This window comes from Biomphalaria glabrata, chromosome 14 (genome assembly GCF_947242115.1).
Source record: "Biomphalaria glabrata chromosome 14, xgBioGlab47.1, whole genome shotgun sequence".
Taxonomy (NCBI): domain Eukaryota; kingdom Metazoa; phylum Mollusca; class Gastropoda; family Planorbidae; genus Biomphalaria; species Biomphalaria glabrata.
The window spans coordinates 33849205-33871852 of NC_074724.1; the positions used below are offsets into that span (position 1 = coordinate 33849205).

Sequence of the window (22648 nt, forward strand, 5' to 3'; positions counted from 1 at the left end):
TTTTTGTTTGGTGTAATGCACAAATTGTAAGACAAATTTCCTTACGGATAATAAAGATTATTATTATTATTATTATTATTATTATTCCGCCAGTTTATACATCAACTATATTCTCTACCTTTAAATGGAAATGAATTAAATTGTTAAAAGCGTGCTTTGTTTCCAACGAATGTTTTCAACTCGACAAGATGTTATATACAGGGGGGGGGGGGTGCTGTGGGGAGAGGGCGGCGAACTTTCGTCGGGCTACCTTTTGCGGAAGTGACGAATGTAGCAATGGAGCCGCAGGGAGCAATGCGTGGGATGCGCTTCGAGCGTGACGTTGTCCCTTTGTTAGCGCTTGGACAATGTCAACCTCGGCCACGCTTCGGTGAAGATGTGTTACGAGAAGAGATGAACTCGACCAGACTTTTTGTGCCTACGCCATAGTGTCAGTGGGGGAGGCGCGGTGGCTGAGTGGTAAACAGTTTACGAGGGTGTCATGTGGCCAGCACAACGACCAACCGTCTTTTTTGCTTCCCCGACTAATTTCAGGTATCCGTTAGAGCTGGGTGGACTCTGAAAGGCCCCGAAATTAAAAATCCCAGTCTTCACCAGGATTCGAACCCAGGTGCTTTACCATCATCACCACCGCGCCTCCAAGTTGAACAGCGTTGTTGTACTTTTGTCCTTTGTTCAACCAAGAAACTAAGAACTCAGGACTGTGAGGACTGTATGACCTAGCCAGAACCTGGACCTTGAAGGAAGCTCGACACTATAAAATAGTTCAACTCGAAGTAAAGTATTGTAGAGTGTCTGAAGTGTCTGGGATAGACTTGATGATACTATCCTGGCATGATACTCAGAGATAAGCTTCACACAGAGATCGTGTGTAGATCTTATCTGCGAGCCCGGACCTAGTGTCCCTGGGTAATTTAACAGCTGGCGGGGTAAGAGGGTAGAGGCGACGATTTTATTTGTTGACTTCTAGTTTATCGGTGGCTGAGTGGTAAAGCGCTCGGCTTTCGAACCCAGGGTTCCGGGCAGGGCCGGTCTTAGGCCACTGCAACCTATGCGACCGCAGTGGGCCCCACACTCTCATAGGCCCCGCGCTAATTCTAGGTGTAAATTATTAAACTATTATAACTTTACAGGGGTTCCATCAGCCTTCTGATTTTTCAGGAGCTCCTGGAAATCTCCTGAAATTGCAAAATATACGAAAAAGTCCTGGAAACCTCACGAAATTATTAATATCTCCTGGAAAATCACGCAAATCTCCTTGAAAATACAAATAGACAATATTGTCATTCCGGGGTGTCATTCAATATAGTAAATACCAATCGTAAGCGCGATAAAAAAAAACAGCATTGTCAGCTTTCATTTAATAAAAATGTAATGCAAAGACGAATTTATTTTGTAATAGAAAATCTAAATTTTTATTTAATATCCTTAACCCTACCCAGAATGGGCCCCGTGCAGTCCATTTCGCAAAGGGCCCCGCAATTGTTAGGGCCGGCCCTGGTTCCGGGTTCGAATCCCGGTGAAGACCACTCAGCCGTGACCTCCGTGACATCATATCGAAGGCGCCGACCCAGCTCTGATGGGTACCTGACATTAGTAGGGGAAAAGTAAAAGCGGTCGGTTGTTATGCTGGCCACATGACACTCTCGTTAACTGTGGGCCACATTATCTGCCCCATAGATCGCATGGTCTGAAAGGGGATTTTTTTTTTTTACTGTACTTTCTAAGTTTATCGACCCAAGACGCCCCCTTCTCTTTTCGTCCCTTCCTCCCCCTCCAAGAAAAAAAGGAAAAACAACAACAAAGCAAAAAACAACAACAACTTTTATTGATTACTATAAGAAAATCAAAACGAAAATATTTAAATAAACAAAAAAGAAGACCATGGCATATTGCCTACTATCTGAAATTGTGTAATCTATATAAATATATTTATTGGTAGAGAAGGATTAGGTACTCTTTTTTTTTTTTTTTAAAGGAAACCTCAGAATTTGCGCTATTCAGTTTTAGCTTTATCATCATAGGAATCCTTGGGCCTCTTTTCTTTGCCTCTTTTTTGGACTTTATGTGCCTCTTTTGTGGGTTTTTTGAGACAATTTATATGTACTTTTGGAACTTTACAACTTGCTAAGTTTGCTGAAAATATGTATAACTTTTGTGTCATAAAGCTGGTCAGTTTATAAATGAATGGAAGATTTTTTTTTTCTCATAAAATTTATTTCATTTTGAAAGGGAGGTCGTTTCATAAAATTAGGGACAATTTTATATGTAATTTTATCGGGAAAAAAAAAAGTGATTTTGCGGCAAGTGTTCTCGCCCCTTTCTCTTCTCTCCTGCATGGTTTCTCTCAGTGCTCTCCCTTCACGTACCCACCTCCACTTGCTGTTTCCCCTCGACAGGTAGCTCCAGACGTTTATGGTACTTAGTACACGTGCTTTAGTTTTCAGTGTTGACTTTTGTGTGGACTTAATCCCATCCTGTCAAAATGTTCGTTGTTGACATGTTGCACTTTAACCTGGCCACCACCGAACAGCACCCCCCCCCCTTTTTCTCTCGTCACTCTACCCCCCCCCCCCCACACACACACACGCCTACACACAAACACTACATTTTCTCCAAGAATATTTCACATCAATTCACCACCAACAACACTCACTCATCTAAAAAAATACCCAAAAAAAGGTTGGTCCTGTCACCCGAATTCTAGAACCTGATTGTACAGTGCGGGAGCGTTTCTTAGATATACAGAGTTGGGTTTAACTTAAGAGCAACGTAACAGCCGATAATCCAAGGGGCGCTGGCTTAGTGAAATAAGAGAGTATTGACAGTAATAGAGGACAACTGGCTAAATTCCAGTCGTTTTTGTGTGTGTGTGTGTGTCAAGTGTCAGTCTCTCTCTCTCCGTCTCTTGCCCCCCCCCCCTCTTTTTTTCTTTCTGTTTCACTTGTGTAACCCTTTTCCTCTCCTTCTCTTTCTGTTTCTCTTTCTCTTTCACTTTCTCTTTTTCTTTTTCTTTCTCGTTCTCTTTCTCGTTCTCTTTCTCGTTCTCGTTCTCTTTCTCTTTCTCTTTCACTATCTCTTTCTCATTTTCTTTCTCTTTTACTTTCACTTTCTCGTTCTCGTTCTCTTTCTCGTTCTCTTTCTTTTTTTCTTTTTCTTTCTCTTTCACTTTCTCTTTCTCTTTTTCTTTCTCGTTCTCGTTCTCTTTATCGTTCTCTTTCTTTTTTTCTTTTTCTTTCACTTTCTCTTTTTCTTTTTCTTTCTCGTTCTCTTTCTTGTTCTCGTTCTTTTTCTCATTCTCTTTCACTTTCTCTTTTTCTTTCTCTTTCACTTTCTCTTTCTCGTTCTCGTTCTCTTTTTCTTTCTCTTTCTCTTTCTCATTCACTTTCTCTTTCTCTTTCTCTTTTTCTTTCTCGTTCTCTTTCTTGTTCTCGTTCTATTTCTCGTTCTCTTTCACTTTCTCTTTTTCTTTCTCTTTCTCATTCTCTTTTTCTTTCTCTTTCACTTTCACTTTCTCTTTTTCCTTTCACCTTTCACTTTCTCTTTTTCCTTTCACTTTCTCTTTCACTTTCATTTTCTCTTTCACTTTCTCTTTCTCGTTCTCTTTCTCTTTCTCTTGCCCTCACTTTCCGTCCCTCCCCTTCCTCTTTCCGTCCTCTCTCCCTCCTCCCCTGTCCTATCACAATCCATGTTTGTTTATTTTGCAAATCTGGGGGCAAATTTTGCAAAGTGGACCCCCCCCCCCCCACTTACTAGGAGGCTGACCATTATGAAAGTGTGAGACCTGTTATGTGGCAACGAGCTATTGGTCTAAACTGCTCACAGGTTGTGACGTTGCAGGTCAGTGTTCAGGCCTTTTCTAACGATAGGTTTCGGGCCAACCAGTTCACGTGAATAATAGGCGGGGAGGGGGCTTATATAATGTGTGAAGATTATTTTTGATTTAGACGAGAGAGAGAGAGGAGTTTGGAAATTTTTATTTAGATAGACGTCACGTTTTTTGTATTAGAGACTTAGTTTTCTATAGGAGAGTTTTTGCATTGTGCATTGTACGGCTATGTAATTGGGAATACCCTATAGCATATTCAGCATGATCCGAGATTGGCTGTGGGAGAAATGACGTGCACCAAACAGACAGAATGAGCTGTAAAAAGACCGTCTTTCGATTTATTAACTGCTGACACGTATCATTTTGGACTTATTGTTTTAACCGTTCTGTCTGTTCCGTCGAAAATCAAGATTATTATATTTATATATTTATAGCTTTTATATAGCGCTACTTTTCATGCTTATAGCATGCTCGGAGCGCTTTGGCCCAATCTCATTTGTGGACCAGTGGGGGGGGGGGGGGGGAAGGGTATCTATCTAGAAGCTGGTTTTTCCGTGCTGCCTTTAGGCGCTCAGTAAACACAACTCTGCCCGAGTCAGGGTGTCGAACTTCGAGCCCCCTTCTAGGTAGCCAAGCCAAGCCAAGTTCCCTCCGTCCACGCCTCTCGACCACGCTTCCCACAATTACATCCTAGTCGAAACCTTGAGCAGGACGACAGGGAGGCAGAGGGACATGGCTCAAACTCGGAACCATAGGTCCATAGTGTTATAAATCCGAAGCGCATACCACACAACCAGGCCGCCATTCGCCCAACTGATACCAATCTCGAATCATTTTAATTCTTATATATATCAATATAAAGCAGTAGAGTCCTGTGGAGTCCCTGGCACACCCTCCCCTTCCCCAGACACGTAACAGAACTGGCTAATATATGGAGCATGTCTACGCGGTTCACGTGATTTCACCACTTTTTTGAACCTGTTCAAAATTACATGCACAAATAGATTCAAATGTAGAATATATATATTTTGCAGATGTGGACTAAACTGTACCTCGGTGGCGTTGCGTATCCCACATCTGAAGTTTTGAGCACAGAGCAAACATCAATTTGCCCCGCAGGGACACCGCAGGGCGCCGTCGTTCCAAGACCACGCCTCCGTCTAGTATCGCCCTCCCCCCCTTTAAAAAAAAACGCCCGAGGCTCTAAAGCCCTTGGATAGAAAAAAAAAGGGGGGTTAGAAAAACTGTGAAAATAACATCCAATTATGACTTTTGTTGCTCTAGAATAGTTGAAACGCAGTGCTTGCCCTTAGAGATGGTAATATTCAACAGCCAAAGGGGATATTATGTTACATTCCGAGCTTACAGCGTTACCGCAGTTTACCACAGCGCCCCCTGGTGTTATCTTCTTTGTGTAAAACAACGCTCCGATCTTGCCCCGAAACAATGATTTCTCAGATATCGGGGGCTTGTACATACATATCTATCTGTTTGTCTGCTGTCTGTAATGACAGAATTATAATTTATCGTGTTCCTTTTTTTTCCCCCCTTTGAAGTTATGATGAACATCAGAATAGACTCATCCCGATTATAATTGTAGCAGATTTGCGCGGTATCAGAATAGACACATCTGGATTATTATTGTAGCAAGTCGACACCGTGTTAGAATAGACTTTTCGGGATTAGAATAGCAGGTGTTCGCGGTATCAGAATAGACTCATTTTGGATATTACGTCTACACAGACCAAGGGACTTCACTACGTTAGCCTTGATACATTAGTTTGAGGGAGTTATGCTTATGTTTTAGAGTCTCTTTTTGTCTTCCTTGCTTTATCAGCGATATAAAAAAGAACTAACAATAATTATATATTTTTTTTTTCGACTGACTCTGATACTTTCGCACGTACATATCTTTATATATATAGCTGATATGTCTGTGAAAAGTCTTCTGCAAAATTTTATCTGTCTTCTACCAAAACTGGTGAAGACTGGGATTTTTAGTTTCGGGATCTTTGGGCGCCTCTGATTCCACCCAGCTCTAGTGGGTACCTGACATTAGTTAGGGAAAGTAAAAGTAAAGACCTTGTGGTCTATAGGGCAGATGGTGTAAAGGACAACTGTTTCTGTGGCCTGCGGTTAACGAGGGTATCATGTGGCCAGCACAACGACCAGCCGCGTTTACTTTTCCCCAACTAATGTCAGATACCCATTAGAGCTGGGTGGATTCAGAGGCGCCCGAAAATCCCGAAATTAAAAATCCCAGTCTTCGCCAGTTTTTTGTACCACGGATCCCGGCTTGGAAACTAAGCGCTTAACCGCTCAGCCACCGCGCCTCCATTTCGTCTCATGTTCCTAACTTCTTATCCTTCCTTGTCTCTGTGAGGTGGGGGCCCTTGGTTACATCCGCTTCTGCGCATCCTAAAGTTTAGCTGACTTAATTCAATGTGATACCACATCTTCATAAGCAACATTTCAATTGGCGCCTGAGCCCGTCTTTCAACTTATGACTACAATTGAACTCCCATTTCCGAAAAAACAAAGGTCTCACTATTATTAGATGAACTATTAAAAACAAAGGTCTCACTATTATTAGATGAACTATTAAAAACAAAGGTCTCACTATTATTAGATGAACTATTAAAAAAGTCAAATGTAATAGGACTTTGTGGCAAGTTTGATTTCATCTATTGACACGTTCCTCGGCCCGAGCAGCAAGACGAATATGTACTTAGCAATCATTTTATACCACAAAGTATATAGACTTGTCTGCATCGGCAAATTAAATTCTTTTTAGAGAGCAAAGTTTCCATTTGTTTTAAGAGTATACTTTCCCATTTGTTTTGAGAGTAGACTTACAGCTTCCAATTAGTTTCGAGAGTACACTTTCCCATTTGTTTTGAGAGTAGACTTACAGCCTCCAATTAGTTTTGAGAGTATACTTTCCCGTTTGTTTTTACAGTGTAACAATGGCGTTTGTCCGTTTTCCGTTATAAAAAAAAGGGCAGCGTCTAAAACTCATCCGCGTCTTTTATTGTTCGAAATTATTTTACCCCTGACTATCTTTCTTTCTTTTAGTTTATCTCTTAATCATTTCACGTCTGCCGTTGCGCCACATCGTCCGAGTAAGTCCTTGGGTCAGCTTTGTCCAAGTTAGCTTGACCGTGTCCGTGTTTTCACGTGATCGTATCACATCGCCGCTCAACTTTTAGCTCCTCTCTTACTTCTCTGGACGTTGTCCCCTGGGGGTGAAAAAAAAAGGAGGGGGGGGCGCTGGTGACAAGGTTGTGTTGACCTAACTGACAGATTCAAATCTGCGGACCTCCGGGTTTTTATTTTCAATATTATCTGAGGTGTCTCCGCCTCTGAATGCTGGGCGCCCTATACCCCATCTACGCTCTGGACTAGACGTGATTCAGATGTCAGTTGGCTTGTTTGACTTGGTAACAAAACAATCAAGCCATCTGTTTTGCTTTCTTTATTTCAAGCTTTAAGATTGAGATAGCAAATATTGATTCGATTAGCGGATAAGGTAATGTATTTCTACGATGCTTTTTTTTTCCTTCCAAAGGTCGTTTTCTTTCTTCAATTGAAACGAGATTAAAGTGTTTATGGAGTCTTCAATACAAATACAATAGCTATTAAAATTCCCAGAACGACACAACGATAAAGACATATTTTTATTCCATATGCTGAGAACGATTCGTAAAAAATGCTCCTTCTTGACTAGCACCATTAAAACATGGTACAGGTTGCCTGAATCAGCCCAAGAAAACCAACATGGTGGTATGGGCTAGATTAACACATGGATAGGACGTAGGACGTGACTATATTTTCTTTTGAAGTAACGTCTGTAATTTGATAAGATAAGATAATGCTAATACTGGTCAGAGGCCTCAGCGTTGGAGTTCTAAGCTTCAAAGCTTTGTTTCCTAAACATTTGCCTTAATTCAACACATCGCACATTTCGAGTATTTAGAGGAACACATCGCACATTTAGAGTATTTAGAGGAACACATCGCACATTTCGAGTATTTAGAGGAACACATCGCTCATTTCGAGTATTTAGATTAACACTTCGCACATTTCGAGTATTTAGAGGAACACATCGCACATTTAGAGTATTTAGATTAACACTTCGCACATTTCGAGTATTTAGAGGAACACATCGCACATTTAGAGTATTTAGAGGAACACATCGCACATTTCGAGTATTTAGAGGAACACATCGCACATTTCGAGTATTTAGAGGAACACATCGCACATTTAGAGTATTTAGAGGAACACATCGCACATATCGAGTATTTAGAGGAACACATCGCTCATTTCGAGTATTTAGATTAACACTTCGCACATTTCGAGTATTTAGAGAAACACATCGCTCATTTCGAGTATTTAGATTAACACTTCGCACATTTCGAGTATTTAGAGGAACACATCGCTCATTTCGAGTATTTAGATTAACACTTCGCACATTTCGAGTATTTAGAGGAACACATCGCACATTTAGAGTATTTAGATGAACACTTCGCACATTTCGAGTATTTAGAGGAACACATCGCACATTTAGAGTATTTAGAGGAACACATCGCACATTTCGAGTATTTAGAGGAACACATCGCTCATTTCGAGTATTTAGATTAACACTTCGCACATTTCGAGTATTTAGATTAACACTTCGCACATTTCGAGTATTTAGAGGAACACATCGCACATTTAGAGTATTTAGAGGAACACATCGCACATTTCGAGTATTTAGAGGAACACATTGATTTTTTTAAAGAGATTTATTCACGCGGTGGCCTACTAGTTAATTATTCAAGCAGTCGTGGAACACCTATTCAGACCCCCCGGAAGTTCCGCGGAACATAGTTTGGTAAACACTGCTATAGAGGCACGTACTATACAAAACCAATGAAAACTAATGATAATAATTGTGGTCTAAACTAAAGAAATGTTGAACATTGACCACGCGAACCAGTTCGAGATCGTGCACATTCCTAGTTACAATACTTAATACCTGTCAGAGGGCAATACTGACGCAGACATAAGACATTATGTAAATGGATATTGTTAAAGGAACTACAATAAATGTTGCTGGCCTTTACCGAGTCTCAATCCTATCGTAGAGTGACTGTTAGTCTAGTTCATGATTGCAGGATGCTAATAAAATTTCTACTATCAGGGCCGGCTTCACACCACTGCAGCCTATGCCCCGCACTTCCCCGGGCCCCGCGCTAATTCTAAATGTAAATAATTAAATGAAATCTTTATTAGGCCTTCTTATAATAGGGTTGCCTTGGCCTCTCGATTTTTTCAGGAGCTCATAGAAATCTCATGAAATTATTAAAATTTCCAGAAAACTCATAAAAAATCTTCTGAAAAATAGACAAAAATTGCCATTTTTGAATGTCATTCAATATGGAAAACTCCAAATCCTACGCACGAAAAAAACAACAACAACAACAACAAAAATAAAATAAAAACAACGTCATTGTCAGATTTCATAATTCAAAAAACTTATTTTTTTTTTCTGATACGAATCTTAATTTTCATTTAATGTCCTTATCCCTACCCAGACTGGGCCCATTCAAGCCATTTCTCACAAGGCCCCGAAATTGTTAGGGCCGACCTTGTCTACTCTTTCTCTCTCTCTGTATATATATATATATATATATATATATATATATATATATATATATATATATGATGCAGTATGCTCAAGCATGTATCGTTCTTATGATTTAGCCCTGATTGTCTATAAATAACTGGCCAACTTCCTGTTTTGTTCCCGCCTGCCGACAGGTTTGGGAGGACAACTCTTGCTGTATAGTCGTATTATTTGACTGGCTGTTTTCACTCACCACGCATGGGTTGTCTCCCATTTTCAACTGTACGCTTGGTCGCACCTATAAGGCTTCATCTTGTCTATACACTGCTTCATTGCTTTTTCTTTCGGGATAGAGAAATCTATGCGATAGAAAGAGAAAGCCGCCTTTTCAGTGTCGGCACTTCAGACATAAGACTTTTAGTCCCCCCCTTGAAGGGAGTTATCGTTAGAAGATACGAATTGAAAAGGAAAGGCGTGTTGGGACCCCGCCGTGAAGTCCGGCCTTGATGAGTTTCAAGAGTAGAGAACTGTCAATTGACTATTAAAGATGGAAGTGTTCACTCCCTTGGTCGCACCGTATGGTCATTAGTATTGCTTCGACCTGACATTGTGTGTGTGTGTGTGTGGGGGGGGGGTGTTCAAAGAAAATTACTGTCGATGGGCGGTATGGGATAATCACCAAGCGGTTTATCAGTACCCCTCCAACTTAACGCCCTTGTTCATTGACCCTCCCAGCAGGGGACACGACCACGTCGGGAAACATCTAACGCACCCAACTGCGTGCATCCCTATACCCTATCAATGAAGACTCTATGGGCTACCTGTGGCAGGGCATCGATTCGTTTTAACGGGGAATTCTAGTCCTTTCTAATCTTGTGGGTGTTCACTTTGTTCAGCCCTAAAAATCTCCAGACAGCAATGTCTGGATATTGAGCGTCCAGTGAAGATTAAATTATCATTTATGACAGAATGTCAGTTAAATGCAAGTTTGAGAATTTAAAAGAATGAATAGTCAGACTTGAGACATGCTTAAATATAGATTGCCATTCTAAACCATTATACATCCCATTACATCTTTTATCCTCTTTCTATCTTCTATCTTGTCACTATCTTTATATATTTTTACAATTATATTTTTATTATCTTTGTTAAACCTATCTTTGTTATCCTATCTTTGTTTATCTGATCTTCTCATTTCTTATCATTTTTATTTTATCTTGTTGATATTTTCTTATATTATTTTATCTTATCATTTTATCTCGTATGTTTATCTCCTCTTGTCTCTTAGTATCTGAAGTAAATGATTATCAAGATGTCTCAAGTTGTCTGATCTATTTATGCATACAGACGTTCACCTAATCTATGTGTCCAAATATGTATAATATACTTTTGAGTCTCATTACAAGCCAGCAGAACTGTATTGATTTCAATAACCTAAAGTTAAGTCCTTGTGCATATAAGCCTAAAAATGTTTTTAAAAAATATTATTCACGAACGTGAGAGCAGTATATTAACTCTTTCCCTCCTAATTAACGATACCATCGTTGATTTGACATCTTTAAACTACATTGTCTGTTTTTTATAAACTTTAATTTGTGTTATATAAAAAGAGCATACATTCTCCTATTATTTTATACCAAAAGTAACTTTTTTTCTGATAACAAACAAAAATGTTATGGAAGTTTAATCATAACAAGGTAGAATGTACAAATGTGAAAAATGACCAATTCTGTTAGAACGTGGAGAAATAATTAAGGGGATAAAGAGTTAAAACAAGCACCACATTCACGCTGCAATAACTATGGAGTTAAACAATGTTCTGAGACGTTTCTAAATGTGTATTCCCAATCATGTCTTACTGTTGAGGGCAACCAGCGAAATACCGACAAAAAAAGAAGACACATACGTGTTAATTTTGTCACTTAATTGAAGATTTTCACCAAATGGCGGATAACTCTAACTAGCTAGATAATTGGTGTATCCGGTGGACAGAAAAACCGGAAAAGGTTGAGCAGCCATGTAATTTAAATTGTTTATGATCCATTTTGTGAACTTTTTTAGCGCTTTAAAAATCAATAATCTAAGCTCCTTCGCTAGTGGTACAAGCGTATTTTAATTAATTAGTCTTAATTAATTTTGTTTTTATGCAAAGAATGTACTTAGCTATGTGGAGATTGTACGGGGAGGGGGGGTATGTAAACAATGGCACTAGACCTATGTGTGACTTTTCTTGATGAATGGTAAAGCCAAAGCATGACACGCATACATTCAATATTTGGCTCACAAGTGGTTGTAAAATAATAAATAGCTAAAATAAATAAAATAAAAATCAATTATATATAAAAGTAGAAAGAAAAATAAATAAAAAATCAAAGCGTTGGGTAAGGATTTCATTTTCATTCATACTAAATACATCCGACTCCTTTTTTTTTTATCAAATCACTCTGTCTGTCCTTCTGGTAAAAAGTTTGAACACCTTTTTTTCCCTCCCATTTCCCATTCACGGATCAAGTTAAAACTTTGCGCAATTATTCATTGTACCCAACAAGACACGAATCAATCAAATAATTAACTAATTAGTTAATTATTTATTGGTGATCATTTATTTTAATTTATATTGAAATAAGCGGAATAGGTGTTACTTGATGAGAGATGTGGATGTATATATGGATTTAATCCCCTTATTACGTTTTGTCACTTTTTTTCTCCCACTTCCTATTCTCGAATCAAGTTGAAATTGTGCACAGTTATTCAGAGTCGATGACAATACAAGAATCAATCCAAAAATTAACCACTTAGTTAATCAATTAGTCATAACTAATCATTTTTGTTTTATATAGCAGATTGGGAGCTTAACCCTACTATCTTCTGTAATTAGCGATTCTTTTTGTTAGATAATCTTTGTTTTTAAGTAGTATTTTTTTTTAATTTTCTTGTTTCTATTTTATTTTCTGCTATTTATTATTTATTAATTAATTTCCAAAGTAGTGTTTTAATATAGTTTAATTATAGCGTTGTTGATATTGATTTCAATCGAAAATGTATCACGATAACCCCCCAAATGGCTTAGGATGAAACATTCAAAGTCCTGTAATGGTTTAATTTGTTGCCTTGGGAGCTCACCCTGTTCAGTGCTGTTTTTTATAACTTCTTTTACAGAAGAATTTTTAAATCTCTGTTTCACTTTATGCTACCTATCTGCAACCATTCGCGAGATATCAATATATCTGCTTATACAGGTAATAACACTAAACCAGTTAGAATTATCAGCAGACGGTGAAAAACAGCACCTCCATGAACGAGAAACATCTCACGTCTGGTGACCATTGCTAGTCAATCAACCAAGCGACTTCATGCTTTAAGATCAAACTGTTTTGTTTCGTCGTGTTCCTCTTCATACTTTTTGAACGCCTCAATAAACCCAGAATCACATCTTTAAAAAAAAGGTTTTTAAACACAAGGGTGCGAAATATGATTGAAAATAGAGAAAAAAAAAAACAGGGGAAAAAAATGCGAAGAAGACGCGAAGCTTATAAAATAGTTTTTTATGAATCGTTTTTTTTTTGTTTTTTTTCTCATGTCAGCAGGCTTACAATGTACCGGTGCTGGGATTTCGGGAATAATTTATGGATAACTTTCACAAGTAATTAGGTATTTCTGACCTGTTTTAGGCTTACAATGTACCAGTGCTGGGATTTCGGGAATAATTTGTGGATAACTTTCACAAGTACTTTGGTATTTCTGACCTGTTTTAGTTTACTCTTGTAAGTAATAAAAATTCGAATTTAAAATATTGACCAACAAAACGGGACAGGTTTGGACCGGAAGTGGAGGTGATATTGAAAGCGGGTATTCATAAAGTTTTATCGCATTTGTGCAAATTGTGGAGTTCAGTTTTGATAGGAGGGCGGTCCTGTGATGTATGTTTCTTATGATGTGTTAAAGCCTTGAATGGGCGTCCTCAGTTCCCTCGCTTTTCTTTCACTGGTGTCCGACATTGTTCTTAAATCAGGCGTAAAATAAACATCTACCACGAAGAGAATGGGGGTTTGGAGAGTATCAAAGGAAGGGGCGCAACCTAAGAGAGGCTTATCGCTATCATTAAAGCGCTGTGGATTAGTTGTCCCTCTTTCGGACTTTGGATTGTTCCCTCCTTGAGAGTGTGTGTGTGTGTGTGAATATGTGTGTGCGGATGTGTTGCTTGTTTTCATCTTTCTGGGGATTGACTGCTATCTCTATCGTTAGAGGTCTTTTGCTCTTAATCTGCGACCGGACGGGCGCGGTCATTCACCAAACGGACCGTCGGCGTCTCACAGCGAGAGGGTCATCGTGATAATGACGAGAAGGGCCGGATGGCTTTGATGAACCCGTCCTTTATTGTCCTGTTATTCTGTGTGTACAGACATCTTGACCCTGCCCCCCCCCTCTCCCCTCTACCTAAACCCAGTGTTTCTACATTTCTCTTTCTCTTCTTTACCTTTCGCTCACGTGTACCTAACGACTCCTCCCACTTCCGTGGACACAATAGAGAGCGTAAACAAATTTGATTGGCTTACGGGATTACACAATCGGCCCACGTGATCAAGCCGATGAAAAATAATTGGCTAAAACCATTTTTTAGTTTGTTTTGACTTCCGACTTGGTTTGTGATTGAGAGGGGGGTGTGGGGCAGAACGCCCCCGGTAGTGAAAAGGCGAGTTAGGGTAATAAATGGCAAAGCGCAAACAATAGATGTTCAATCTATCAAGCTGAAGAGACCCTCTTTCTTGACTCAGTTCAAATCCTATCCGTTTGCCGTTGCGAGAGGGAGAGACAGTGGATACATCCAGGCCTCAAGAGTTTGAAACTTAATTGTGACTTTCACCGTTGAAGTGGTCAGCTGTGTGTTTTCTTCCTGAAGGATTTCTCACCCTCAGGGCGATATGGTGTAGAGTTTTATTGCCCTACTTGACCGCGATGACGCAAGGCGATTTCAGGTGGTCGAGCTATTAAGCTGTAAACTTTTAACAGTGTGGGATATTTATGATTCTAAAGTGCCACGCTAAAGGGACTATAATGAGTCACTTCTGTAAGTCTTTCACACTTTTTAACAGTTTATTTAACGATAAGGTTTTGTCACTAGAACTAGAATTCTAGATCTATTTGATAAGAAAAAAGAAATAATTAAATTCTGAACTGTATCGGCAGTCATCATCGAAAGCGTTTATTATTTTGTTTAAGTTAATAATGTAGATCTAGATACTTTGGTTAGGGTTTCAATTTAATGTTAGATTTTCCACTTTAAATATTTTGGCTGCCTGGTTGTGTGGTATGCGCTTTGGACTGTTGGTCTCGAGTTTGAACCCGACCCGCCACAATCCCCCGCTATTCTGCTGGAAGTTTGGGCTAGGAACACCCGGAACATGTTTTTTTTTTTTCATTCTTTAGATTTAAGGAATTTATTCTTCTATTACTTTCATTGCAAGTTTATTTCTATCAACTTTCTTTGCTATGTTGTGTCACCTGACTTTGACGTGTTATGTCTGCCTGGTCGTGCGGTTTGCGCGCTGGACTGTCGTTCGGTTTTATCGACGGTCGAGGGTTCAAACCCTGCCCGCTCCCATCCCTCATCCTCCTGCGGGAGGTTTGGACTAGAAAGTAAACTATCGTCAACTCTGAAGGAACATCCGAAACATGTAAAACATTTTACAACCATGTGTAACTAATAAATCCCAAACAATAAGTTACAGAAACAAATTAGAAGAGAGATTTGGTATAGTGTTCTCATAGATATAACCAACTCATAGTAATAGTTTCATTTAAATAGCGCTGTTAAGAATGGGGAGGGCCGAAATGTTTATATCTTATGTTAGCACATATTACCCGCGGGTTATACAAGTTTACACCACGAATTGCAGCTGTGCGGGGTATACAAAGGTGCGGGTCTTACACAATGTATTATACTCATAAACATAGCATAACGGAACTCTATATAATACCGGTGGATCTTTATACATTCGCTGTGTGGTTGTGAAATGTACTGTACATTTGAAACCTCAAGAAAACGAAAAGTACCGAGGATAGTACTTTATGTACCGGTAGTTTACGGCAAGTCACGCTTTGTTTATGCGGGGTATACAAGGGTGCAGGTTGTACGATCTTGTTTTTACTAGGACTACGGGCACGACATGGCCTAAATTGTTCCGATGTGCCAACCCCATACTTTACACGGGTTGTATGCGCGAAAATACGATAGTCCTTAAGTTTTTTACTGAACTGTCAATTTATTTGTCTATGTTTGTATTAAACATTACTCATCGATTAACCTTTGTTCATTGTGTTAGTGGATTATCTATCTTGATTCCCCGATGACAGAAGGGAGATAATTTCAAACTAACGATGGCTTAAGGGTTGCTTTTTCTTGGTCGTATTTTAAACATGTCAACTTCATTGTGGGATAAACTACTCCTTTTAAACAATCCTCACACATCTTGTACACACACACACACACACACACACAACTGTCTACCTCTCTCTCCCTCTTTCTCTCTCCTTCCCTCTCTCTTTCTCTCTCTCCTCTCTCTTTTCTCTCCTCTCTCTTTATGGGGAACTCCCTGATCAGGAAACCACTGCGGTGTTCATCTCTGATATAGGATTACATAAAAAAAAAAAAAAAGAAGAAAGAAATGTAATAGGCGCTAAAAATACAGCTTCAAATGGATTACATTTTATGAAATACAAAAACGAAATCTAATCAAATACTCAGAAAGACACAAAGATAAAAACACTCATTCCTCGTTCCATATGCTAGGACAAATTAGTACAAATACTCCTTCTTCCCTAGTGCTATTAGAGCATGGAATGGGTTGCCTGAGCTAGCCAGGAAAAGTAGTGACTTAGCAGAATTTAGGTCATTGGTTAACATGCATGATTGAATGCATGACACGTAGGACGTAATCATCTTCTTTTTTTTGAAGTAACGTCTGTATTATATAATATAAGATTTAAGAATGTATTTTTTTTTTTTCGTTCCTTAAAAAGAAGTGTTGGCTGAGAAGTTTTTAACGAACCTTAACGCGAAGGAGAAATTATGCTCAACTTTATTTGGTGTCCAGTTCGAATCCTGTGAAGACTTAGATTTTGAAATTAGGGATTTTTTAGGACGCTCCTGAGTCCACCTAACTCTTATATGTACCAGACATTAGTTGGGGGAAAAGTCGCTTGGTCGTTGTGTTGGCCACGATATCCTCGTTAACTGTCGCCCCTAGAAACAGACGACCTTAACATCATCTGCCCTTTTTTCTTCATCAATAGGCCCGAACAAGACACTGGCACCCAAAACACCCTTATAGTAAGAAAACTATATGGAGAGCTCCCTGATTAGGAAACCACTGCACAGTTCATCTCATATATTGGTCTAGTCATCTGAACGCTCCAACAGAATAATGAGAACTACCTGCCCTTTAGATCTCAAGGTCTGAAAAGGGTCCCTTTTACCCTTGATCTATTCTTGTCATGTATTCAAATAAGTATATGGACCTCAAAGTCTCTTTTTATTAAGTCAAGAATAAACTCCGAAACACGTTTTTCTTCAAATAAAATAAAATGCTCAAAAAGTTTCATGTTCCCTTAAATTAAACCCCTCACAACTCGGCTCGCCGGCTTCCTCTGGTTTATTGTTAATCCGAGTTGATCTTCCGCGCGGTGAAAAAAAATCTCCTTTAATCTTCTCACAAAAATCATCTCACGGCATTTTGTCCTGGATAAATACAGGAATGATTCGCATCGGTTGGTATCTGTGCTATCCGTTTCCTTGCGTTGGGGCCCCCTACCTTGAAACTCAGAGGCGTTGACGTCTAGGGCCAAGTGATGTAATATCCTATGACGTCGTTACACTGATAGCAAATTTGTGCAATGGCTTCGATGGTGCTAAAGCTTGATGCGATGGTACTAACACATGCCTCCTAGGCACATTCCTCGCTCCATATGCTAGGACAAATTTGTATAAATGCTTCTTCTTCCCTAGTGCTATCAGAGCATGGAATGGGTTGTCTCCAGCCTGGAAAACTAATGACTTGGCAGAATTTAAGTCATTAGTCAACATGCATGACTAGATGCATGACGCGTAGAACGTTATCATCTTCTTTTTGAAGTAACGTCTGTATTTTATAAGATTAGATAAGATGCTTTGTAAAGTTATAGCAGTGCTGGGTGTGAATGCATTAACTCCTGTTCATAAAATATTTCCTTTGTCACAAAAAATGGCGACATTTCGTAGATCTCATTATATTTTTACTTTTTATATATCTTTGTATTTTAGTTTTCATTATTGCACATCTCACCCAATAATCAGAATTCGTAGCGCTCAAAAATATAGTACAAAATATAGTCTCCTAAAATAAACAATATTTGCCAGAATTCTTATACAATTTTGTCCACTTTCCTAAAAAATGTTTTGCCTAATATAAAAAAAATATAATTAAAAACAATAGTGAATCATTCTAGAATTTGCCATTAAAAGAGAAGCGGCGGCTGAGTGATAAAGCGTTTGGCTTCTGGTCCCGGGCTCGAAACCTGGTGAAGACGGATTTTTAATTTCGAGTTAAGGGTGCCTCTGAGTCCACCCAGCTCTAATTTTAGTTGGGGGAAAAGTAAAGGCGGTTGGTCGTTCTGTTGGGTACATGACACTCACGTTAACCGTTTAACCGCTGGCCACAGAAACAGATGACATTGACATCATCTGCCCTATAGGTCGTAAGGTCTGAAAGAGAATCTTGCTGATCTCCGTCTCGACAGGTCTGGGAAACCAAAAAATTCTCGACCTGTGTGGCGACATTTATGCACTACGCAAGACAGCAGGGTTTCTGTCCAGGGCTTTTGCAAGAGAGGATTTGAGCCTCTCAAGCCCTCACTCTAATGGAGTTTGATGATGAAAGAGAATCTTTACTTTGACATTACATTTACTCTTTCCGTTATTATTTGTCCACGTTTCGAAGGAATTCTACATTTTGCTCATTACTTTTTCACTAGCCCTGTAATAATTAAGCTTCAAATAGCTTTGTTGTTTGTTATCAGAAAATATTGTATTTGGTGTAGAATTTAAGGAAAATGCAATATCTTCTTATATCATACAAAGTCAAGTTTATAAAATTAAACATTAATTTAGGTCAAATCAACGGTGGTCTCGTCTATTAGGAGAGAAAGAGTTAAAAATGTTTTGTTCGATGTCCAAATAGTAATTGAGTCTTTATTGATTGATTTTTCTATCGCAATTTTTTTTTTCGTTGATTGAAGGTCCTTTGATGTTGTCGTTAGACCAAAAAACTTAACGTGGTTTGGAAGCCGAAAGGTTAACCTTTGCCCTGAGTCCCGCTGCGGGGTCTAAGGCGTCATCGTTAAGTTTTAGATTTTTACTGAAAACAAATCACGGCGACAAAACATCAGCTCCAAACAACGCCTTTGTGCCAGTCGCCAGCGACATTGCCAGCTACAAATTCACCAATTCTTTTTTTGCAAAACTTCAAAATCTCATTTGTAAGACTCCGCAGTTGTTTTTTTTTAACGCAAACAAATCTACGTTAAAAAACCATTTCCGGTTTTCTATCATGATTATCGGATTACTAAGAGACGCTATTTCTGTGTCACTAATGGCAAATAGTAAACATGGGTTGAAATACAAACAATTACTTATCCAGAGATCATGTTCAAATGTTATCGGAAAACAAGACAGCTTGGAACAGGCTCGCACTGGAGTGTTCGACTTCAACTCTGGACGTATCGTTCTGTCGTATTTGTTTTGTGGTCGAAACGAAGCGTTGCTTTCAAAAGTTAGTCTGATTAATGGCAGACCTTGTGTCGACTCCCTGTGTGTGTGTGTGTTTGGGGTGGGGAAAGAGACAGTTAACCGTGTGCAGGACTGATAGTTTGGACCAAGCTCGTTGCTATATCAAAGGTCTGGCGTCACGGCCTGTGATTGGTAACGCTCTATTCGTGAAAACTGCCCGCCGGCTGCGACGTCGTAGGTCATTCTTCAGGCCTTCTATACCGACTGGTCTGGACTGGGTGCCCCACAACTTTTTTTTTCTTTTGCCTGTCTTCCAGATAAATTTTCGACACAAATGTCTGTCGTGATTAGCGTCACCGACACACGCACGCGCGCGCACACACACACACACATACACACACACGCACACACACACAATATCGTCTCCAATGGAACAGTCAGATACTTTATTGTACACTGTGGTGAGGAGTTACCAAAGACCGAATATCGCGTCTCTGGCCCGGATATGGCCCGCTGACCGAAGTTTGGACATCATTGCCCCAATGTAATCAGTCTTCTATTTCTCAAGAAAACTTAATTTATATAGACTGGAGGCGCGGTGGCTGAGCGGTAAAGTGCTTGGCTTCCGAATCGGGGACCGGGGTTCGAATCCTGGTGAAGACTAGGATTTTTAATTTCGGGATCTTCGGGCGCCTCTGAGTCCACCCAGCTCTAATGGGTACCTGACATTAGGGAAAAGTAAAGGCGGTTGGTCGTTGTGCTGGCCACATGACACCCTTGTTAACCGTAGGCCACAGAAACAGATGACCTTTACATCATCTGCCCTATAGACCACAAGATCTGAAAGGGGAACTTTACTTTTTTTTTTTTTACTTATTTTGGCCTATATTTTGACTACTTCATAGTTATATTATTCCTTGCATTTTAAGCCATGTTTATACTTTTGTCCCTTTATCGCTTTCTATAGCGACTATACGAGTTAACGCTTTTTTTTTCTCGCTATAATTTGTGTGCGTTTTCGGAATGCAAGAATATTTGAGGGTAGAATTACTAGCGACTCGTTACTTTATTTTATTTCAGTGTTTAAACGTTCTGTACCAGATTTTATTTTTATGTCTGTCGGACTTTTTATTTTCTTGATTCCGTTGAAAAGGTTTGTCGTGTACGGTTAGAAGCGACGCACAGCTCGGTCATTGTTCGTGAAGAATTGGGTGGTCTCTTCAAAAGACACACACCTTTTTATCGCTTGGTTGAACTTGGTGTGACACACACTTTGCAGACGTGAATACAATTCGACTATGTGTGCATGTTCAACTGCCTGGATGTAGAGGGGGGGGGGGGGACACATGCACAGAAGTGGACAGAGTACAGGGGAGGTAATGTCGTCTGGGAGCGAATGACGAGGATGTAGATGTGCACCAGAGCTGGAGAAGTGCAATGCGTTTAATTGGTAATGAATACTGTTGTAAATCTATGGGGAGCCCTCAACGAACGGCAGGAGGTAATAATAGCCGAGGTATTTATTTACAATACAAAAAGGGATGGACTTCAGGTATCATGCCCCAGAGTGTCTTATCACCAGTCCTTTTCTATCTATATACCAGTACAGACCACCGCCACACTTCCCAGTGCCGCCCCAGGTCCTCAACACAGTTCATAGATAGCACAAAGGACGTTCTCTCGAGTCAAGACAGCTCAGACTTCCAATAACTTGCAGATCACTGCAGCCGGAACTACAACAGTCCTTCTTCCTAGTATCATGTCCTCTACTGCTTGTGTTTCATGGCGCTCTGATGCGCACCATCAGTGTGGCGCGGGAGCGGAGTTATAACACTGCGTTCAATTGGTGATGAATAGGTTCAATTGGTGATGAATAGGCTCAATTGGTGATGAATAGGTTCAATTGGTGATGAATAGGTTCAATTGGTGATGAATAGGTTCAATTGGTGATGAATAGGTTCAATTGGTGATGGATAGGTTCAATTGGTGATGAATATGTTCAATTGGTGATGAATAGGTTCAGTTGGTGATGGATAGGTTCAGTTGGTGATGGATAGGTTCAATTGGTGATGGGTAGGTTCAATTGGTGATGGATAGGTTCAATTGGTGATGGATAGGTTCAATTGGTGATGGATAGGTTCAGTTGGTGATGGATAGGTTCAATTGGTGATGGGTAGGTTCAATTGGTGATGGATAGGTTCAATTGGTGATGAATACGTTCTGTGGCTGATAATTACGTTCAGTACGCTTTCAGACCTTTGCGTTCTATAGGGCAGATGATGTAAAGGTCATCTGTTTCTGTGGCCCACAGTTAACTAGGGTGTCATGTGGCCAACACAACGACCCACCGCCTTTACTTTTGCTGTTAGTGTCACTGTCAGGTACACATTAAAACTGTGTGGAATCAGAGGCGACCTAAAGATCCAGAAATTACAAATCTCAGTCTTCGCCAGGATTTGAACCTGGGACCTCTCAGTAGTCAAGTGCTTTACCACTTGGCCACCGCGCCTCTAATGTATAAGTATGGACTATCAAAGTTATATTATATAAGTTTAAATCGACTCGAAGAGTAACACTACCGCATCACATTTGGTTTTACAGTGACCTAATCAATTGCGTACATGTAACTCTACCTGAGGTACTGGGTATTGATTAGTCAACAGCTGTTTTCAAAACAAAAATAAAAACCTTTTTTGCAAACCTTTTATCAACTCACTCTGTTTGTCTGTTTGGTAAAAAGTTTGTACACGTTATTTCTCCGACACCCAATCTTGGACCAAGCTGAAATTTTCCACAATTATTTCTTTTACCTGGCAAAACAAGAATCAATAAAAACAATAAAACTAATACGTTGTTTAACTATTGGTAATTAATTTTTATGTTTGGTATCTTGAACATGGAAAGGAATTGTACTTGACTGAGGTGGTGGTATAAGCTGAATTAGTCCCCTTTATAAGTCGCCGCTTTTAAGTAAATGATGCAATCTTCTGTTTTAAACACACCTCCTAGCGGAGTGGTTAGAATGTCGTTTATCGGCTTGAGGAGGCTTAGTCATGAGTTCGAATTCAGTTCGTTCTCCTATTATTATTATTATTATTTTATAAATGTTTTAAATACGATTACGGTAAAATTCACCCAGATACCCCTTTCTTTCTCCCCCCCCCCCCCCCCCCATTTTCCCAACTGGTCCAGGTAAGTGATAGGATCACAGCGTATCGAGAAAGCTAAATTTATCAAAACAAAACAAAACAAAAACTATGTATTAAAAAAATATTTCTAATCGCACTGATTTATTGTTGTTGGTCTAGATCTATTACAAACTTAATTTAATGACGGATCCAAACTAATGGATACAGCTACACTTGGTATAAGCTTTGTTTCTTTTTTTTTTAAAGTACCTTGTATGTTTTTCTTGTTATTCATGCCTGGTCGAGTTGTTTTCACTTAG

The 22648-nt window shown here is 39.5% G+C and overlaps 1 protein-coding gene across 2 annotated transcripts in view; it reads left to right on the forward strand.

Annotated features, from left to right (window-relative positions):
- The window catches only part of LOC106078093 (insulin-like growth factor-binding protein complex acid labile subunit), a 55237-nt gene that overhangs the window by 20211 nt on the left and 12378 nt on the right, over positions 1–22648 (forward strand). The window contains exon 1 of one of the 2 annotated variants that reach the window (XM_056010191.1): positions 13088–14505. The exons of the other annotated variant lie outside the window; for it this stretch is intronic. The gene's annotated coding sequence lies outside the window, so the exon portion shown is untranslated. Of the gene's footprint in view, positions 1–13087; positions 14506–22648 lie in introns of those variants that run through there. 2 annotated transcript variants of the gene reach the window in all.